Source organism: Pseudochaenichthys georgianus, chromosome 23, assembly GCF_902827115.2.
Source record: "Pseudochaenichthys georgianus chromosome 23, fPseGeo1.2, whole genome shotgun sequence".
NCBI lineage: Eukaryota > Metazoa > Chordata > Actinopteri > Perciformes > Channichthyidae > Pseudochaenichthys > Pseudochaenichthys georgianus.
Genome location: NC_047525.1, coordinates 2,974,976 through 2,981,871, shown reverse-complemented (window position 1 = coordinate 2,981,871; position 6,896 = coordinate 2,974,976). Strand labels below are relative to the sequence as shown.

Below are 6,896 nucleotides of genomic sequence, written 5' to 3'. Positions count from 1 at the left end.
TCTCAGCTGAGAGAATAGCCATTCAGAAGAGGAATATCTTCCATGACAGAGAGGCTGTGTTCAATGGATTTCTGAGCCCATTCCCCGACAACTGCTGTGGTGGTGGATGAAAATGGCCAGCCTCAGTTTTGTGAACAAAGTATGTAAAGGTTAACATTACATTACAATGTCCCATTATAATGTAGTTGATTGAAAAAAGTACGATTGGTTTTGACTAGGGCTGCAAGATATGTGGAAGTTATGCAACATTTTATTGAATATCTTTATAATCTGGAGAATTAAGGAAAAACTGTAAATACACCCTTCCTAATTTATTTTCTATATTGCAGTATGTCAACTGCCTGTTCCTACTCCAAGGTCGATCTGTGAATGCTCTGATGACGTCACAGTTACTCCTTGGAAGCGGTATGTTGTTCTGAAAGCCCTTCTTTTTGTACAAGTAGTATTGTACGGCAGAGTCTTACCACTTTGTGCAATGCAAAGATTTGTATCACCTGGTCATTTTCAGACAACACCCACATGCCATGTCAAATAGCTAATATATCATATATGCATATCTATGTATAAAATCCAATATTTTAAGGCAAACTCACAGTTTAATTACCGAAATACCTTTACTTTTTCCATTTGTTCACAGGACGATACAATGTCTGCTTGCCTCGGAAATCCTGTCCATCCTGCTCTGCAGAATGGACTCCTGAGGTTAAAGACCTGCTTTTGTATCGGTACTGGCCAGCTAGCACCAGCTGCCAGACGCTTTACAAATACGATGTGTTCACCTCATTCGAGCACATGAAGGCGACAGCACCAGCCATGTCCAGGCAGGCATTTCTGAAAATGTTGGAGCACAGATCTGTTCAAGCTGGACGGGTGAATCTGCCTGAATTACACGGAAACATACAAAAAACAATATCATATTACTGTATACCATATCATAAATTGTTGGCATTGCTTTCAAAACAATTACTAATCCACTTTTTTTAAATCAATATACAGACAGGTAGTATCTGTGCTGATACATTTCAGCGAAGCTTCTTCGAGTTTTGCTTCTGTCAGTACAAACAAGAGGATATGTGCCAGGTCCATCACTTTGTTTGTCCAGCATGTTCTCCAGACATGTTGGCTGTCTGCTGTGATGGAAACCGCAAGCATTACCGCTTTTCCAAGTCAAAAGGGTAGGGATAAGTATTAATGAAAATGATAAAGAACACACCGCTAATACAAATAGTAGCCCTTGGGGTTGTGTTTGAGTAGCCATAACATACATTAAAACAAATCATAGTAATGTAGTGCTTTGTGATTTGTATTATTGACTTGTATGTTAACTTATCATGGACAGGACTGAGGAGCCGCCAATCTATGAGGGCTTGTTCCTGGCCAAGGACGAGGAAGTCGCAACATTTGTTGACCTTGTCAGAGGCAACATGAAAAGTGTATGTTTTTTTTCTTATTATGATAGTTGCAGTTACACCTGTGGTGTTCTTTTTTATATCTGTCAAAACTTGTGTGTAATAAACTGACTTTATAGGGAAATGACAGTGCCGTCTGTGGTACTGCCAAATTCACCGCTGGCAGAGAGATGTCAAAAAGGTGTGGTGCCCAGATAGACGAGGAGGGCATCAAGTGGCAGTTTGCAGGTATGTGTTTGTAAGTGTGTCTGTGTGTGTATGTGTGTTTGGTCCTTGAGTCTGGTCTCATTATTTCAGTTTTAATAGCAATCCAAGTCTAAGTCTTTGTAAGAATTGGAAGCATTACACACTTTTGATTGTGGAGCGGAATTGATCCATCATGTGTAGCATCCAAGTGACATGTGTTGTTATAGCCACCTAGATGACAGAGATGAGTGCTTAAGCCAGGCCTAGCTGTGTCCGTTTATCATTAACAACTAGATGTTCTTCTGATTAATCAGACATGGGTTTCTCTTACGAGGACTGAACCACTTCCGTGGAGAAATATACGCGTACCCAATGTTTCTCCAAAAAGAGATGTCCAAGAAGGCAAACGTTGACTTCTTCTGTATGGATGTAACATGCAGGTAATCCTCTCTGTCATACTGCACATCCACAACAATGTTTAAAATGGCCGATGCCTCAGCAGTCATTTTAGATGATATTGTTGTCATGTCAATTAAAAGTGTATCCTTGTAACACTCAATCACAAAATGCTGCTCCTGCTTCTTAGGTACTGGCCATACCTTAATAAAATAGCCGAGGGATTACCAGAGCTTCTGCCGTTGACAGAAATGAGGCCATTTCTTAGCGTGATGCATGCTAAAGCCCATACAGCAAAATGCGAGGTACATAACATCTTTAATGCAAAGGATCTTTAATGTTGTGCATGGCATGCCTTATTGGATATCAAAGACGTTGCTATATAACACTATTTGCGCTGTGTTGCAGGTGAGATGGGGTGGCAGAAGTCAGGACGGGGCAGGAAACACAGTGGGAGAGGAAGTAGAGCAGGTATGTTATTAATGGCATTATTATAACTGTATGGATACAAGAGGTCTTAATAGAAAGCAGTACAATATGTATGTGTCATCTCAGTGACAAGCCTATTGATTAGTTTAAAGCATATCCTTTATGTCTGAGTTCAAATGAAAGATAGGCAGCTCATATGTTCAGCAACAATACATGCATGCACATTGTAGGAAGTCAGTACACACGTTTTCTCTCAAACCATCCAGTTCAAGATCTATGATGTGTAGGTAATATTGTTATGTAATGGTGACCGAACATTAATTGTAACATTCATTATAGGTGAACAGCTTTCTCTCCAGGGCAGCTCTGGTCACAAAAGACATGACAGAATCAGGTTGGTATTAACACTACACTGTGATAGGGCAGCCCTGATAGTATGTTACAGAGAGTTCCCTCCGTAAACACATTATTGGTGTATTACCAGTTCAACAACCTTTTAACGATTGGGTTTAGTCATGTCTATCAGGTTTCTCACTCAGTGTTGCCTTTTTCATGTGAATACTTACTTTGTTGTTTGTGGATATATTGTTGTGTTTTTTAGGAAGAGTGAACATGCTCACTCAACAGGCCATGGGCTGGAACAGAAGGCAGAGGGACAACCTGCATCACGTGTTCGCACACAGACATTTCAAAGTAAGGGCAAATTACAATTGCCTTCTCATCTGACATTACATATGTATGAAGGATGTCTGCAATGTAACCTCATGGCTATATACATGATGTTCTCCCTGATCCACACTTCCTCTTGCAAGTCAGGTGGTGTCATGAATGTTTCAACTGTTCTTCTGAAGGTCTTGTACTGAAAACTGGTGCTCTTTGCATTATGGTGTTGCATGGCGCTTTTGCTCTGACATTTTCTTTTTGTGTAAAGATCACAGAGAGGGCAAAGGTGGAAGCTGCCAGCTTCAGCACAACCTTGATCAGGAGACCATACAGCAGTGGGTGCATGATGTCAGGCACTGGGCGGTCACAGGTAAGACATACCACAGGTTCTCCATATATACATCTGTTAATTACTGTAAGTGTAGACATACAATATAAGTTGGCTATATGTTGAAACTGAGACTGTCACTGATTGTATCTCTTCTCCAATTGTTTTATTGCAGCTATTTAGAGAGAGTTTACGCCCCAGGGTGCACTGAAGGACTGAGGGTGGATATTGAGACATCACCGTCACTCTTTTGCGCAGGAAGCAAGATCTGTATCGTCAGCATGGTTTGTTGTCAAACGTAGTTATTGAAATTACACATCAGAAACAACAAAAACATTCTGGCACCATGACACCGTTTTGTTTCCGTTTCACTTTGCAGACAGCAACCAGGCAAGGCAAAGAAAGAGGAAGAGGATGAGAGAGCTGAAAGAGTTGTGCAATACGACACCGGAGTGCAGGAAGAACAGATTGACGAGGAGTTGGCTTGCAGCTGACAGAGGCTACACCCTACCATGGGAGAGGCATGCACATGGGAGGATAATTGCTACTTTGGCTTGTTGTTTTTTTAGTCCATACCAAAATATGACAGTTTATCATAGGGCGGAAAAAGCAATGGTGATACCTGCAAATATATAATATTTGTTATGAGTTTACATTATAGAGAACCAATGCTATCGCTACAAAGATTTGTGTCTCAGAAATGAAAATCATTGTGTAATAATATCATTTCTGAATAAATATTCCTTGTCCACTACTCCATTCCTTTCCTCAACCTAAAGGCAACACCTTCAGGTTGAAGAGGTGTGTCTTTGACCAGGTAATGCTGGTAGACGTTTGGAGGAGGAGCAGAGCATCCTGGTGAAAGAGATGTCGCAGCACATCATGTTCCTTCTGAAGGAAGTGCAAGAAGTGGAAGCACTGAGAGGACACACTTTGGAGGGCATCAAAACCAGCAGTATGTCTGAGATCTTAACATTTGAATATGTTCATCCACTCTTCAACACATTGCATGTCTTACATAAGGAGAACACATCTGTCACTGTGTCAGGCCCAAGTGAAATAGTACATTACTGAAACTATTCATCATCAAGATCATAATCCATTATTTTCTGTCTATTGACTAATTGTCAAGCACTTTATCAAACATGAATCAACATATCCCATTTGGCACCCACTATATACTAACATCCTTCAGTTTAAGATGGATGTACCTACTTTGTAGTGTTTACATATGCAGCATTGTACAAAGACATTTACAATTGTCATGGTTTGTTCACATTGAGCCCTTTTTCTGTGTGGTTATTCCTCTACAGATTTCAGTGACCTGACAGAGGATGCTGCACATGGGCTCAAGAGTGTCCTCAGTCGGAGGTGGCACTTCCTCCAAAGCCAACACAAACAGGCTGTACATGCGTACAGCGGTGTAGCCGCTTTGGAGTGCCATGATCTTCACTTACAGCAGGACATTGAGGAGTCGGATGACAATGACTACACTAGCCCTGAGTCTGAGGAAGAAGACCTGTAAAGGTGTCTGCCAAGCAACACAGAGGCACTGGAGAGCTCTTTCACGAGGTGTCACGTCCACACGCTGGCGCACGCCATGATAATGACCAAACACATTTAAAACACACTTAAAGGCCTACTAAATAAAGACATTTAAAAACACTATATATGAGAACAATATGAAACTATGCACTTGTTTCGCCCGACTGAGTTCATAATAATGTGAAGATGTGTACTTCCGTTTATTTAAAGCGCTTTGACTTGCTGATGTGTATGAACATAAATTGCCTTGCCTTGATATGAAACTGCCTCTTATTACTCAAACAAGTATACAATGGTTGTTCTCTTGTCACTGCATTTTGTCATTCGTTGATTATGAACTATTTACAATGTGAATACATTGTAAATACATACAATACAATAACATCATTCTTTATTAGTAACGTGCATAATGCAGGGTAAATACCAACACATTCTCACTCCCAACTCGTACTTCTAATTTTGTATTGTTTTCTAAACCACACACTGTTATTTACTCAACAATAACACACAATTATTCTTGTGTTTATTTGTTTGAGGGTCGGAGCAGCTCATAGTTGCTTTAGATCATTTTACACCCGGAAGTAAGTATTCTCTCTTCTTTGCTTGACAAGCCCCGTGATAGTCCGCAAGCTCTGTGATTGGATATTGGAGTGGCAGTGCGCAGAGCGTCCAACAGCACTTTGAAATGGAATGGAACCACGACAGACTGTCCAAAACTGGAGTCGGACGGGTCCACCCCCTCCCCCACCCTGTCACCAGAACTACACGTGCTGTGTGTTTCGCACATAGGTTTCGCATGTTCTATGGCACGTCTCTACTGGGAATTGTAGTTTTAAAAGACGTTTTCGTATTTCCCATAATAAGAAGTTGCCAGTATTAAACTGTGTACATCCCTGGAGGTTTAGGGGATACGAAACACAGTGGTGTTATCACATTTAAAACATATAATTAATAAATGGGTGAAAATTGCTTGTGCCCATAATGGGCAGCATGGTCCACATGACAGCTAAGGTCAGAAGAGCTTTATTTAACAGCTGGTCTTATGTCTGTGACCCCTCCTGTTGTTCATTGATGAGCCTGAAACATGCACTTGTCAAGTTTCAGAGGCACATTGTGCAAATATGGCAGTAGCCATCGATCATCTTAAGATAAGATATACTTTATTGATCCCAAGTTGGAAACATTTGCGTTACATCAGCATGTGTAACAATTGTAATGCAGTGGTGTTTATTTGTAAATCATTTAGTATAATCACACAAATTCTGTGTTTTATATTTAACAATTCTGTGTTCTTTATTTATTGATTGTTCAATACCTGACAAGGCCGGAGATTAAAAAGGTCAGAGATGAAGAACTTTGGTCGCAGGTTCCTCAACAGTGCATTACAAGACATCTATCGATATGTGTGTGTACCTCCACCATTAAACTGTCATATTCTGCACATTTCTTATACTATCTACATACATCTTATAAGAGTATACTACATATTTATAAAAAGGACAAGTCAAATCAAGCAATCTGATTGGTTCTTAGCCGTGATATACTGAGCGTATACCACGGGTAGAATTGTAAATTACTTTTCACAACAAGTCAGTATCCCTCCGCGCCTGAGAAAAACAGTATACAGTTGGGCTGAAAAGCAAACTGCCTGCACACACAAACTTACCACACTTGGTAACCGTTCGGGCCGAACCACGCCCCTTAGCTGTGATATAATGAGCATATACCACGGCCTGTCGTGAACTATTGCTTAAGTATAATATCAGTTAAAATAAGTGCTTCAACTTAGTTAACATTGCAGGAAAGTTGATTGTCAAGTTCCAAAACAAACTATGCAATATATTAAACGTTTAGCACTTTGTCAGACTTAATATTGGTCTGTAGATACCCCCAAAGCTTTTTTCTTATTTAAAAGAAGACCTTAATTGAAAGTAATCTTT

The 6,896-nt window shown here is 40.3% G+C and overlaps 2 long non-coding RNA genes across 2 annotated transcripts; both read left to right on the top strand.

Moving 5' to 3' along the window:
• Positions 1–802: 802 nt before the first annotated feature.
• LOC117468332 (uncharacterized) lies at positions 803–1,397 on the top strand. The gene is made up of 3 exons (XR_004554469.2): positions 803–870; positions 997–1,175; positions 1,340–1,397. It is a non-coding gene; the product is annotated as an uncharacterized lncRNA (long non-coding RNA).
• A 606-nt stretch (positions 1,398–2,003) lies between these two features.
• LOC139433000 (uncharacterized) lies at positions 2,004–2,467 on the top strand. The gene is made up of 3 exons (XR_011642573.1): positions 2,004–2,035; positions 2,182–2,296; positions 2,400–2,467. It is a non-coding gene; the product is annotated as an uncharacterized lncRNA (long non-coding RNA).
• Positions 2,468–6,896: the final 4,429 nt, after the last annotated feature.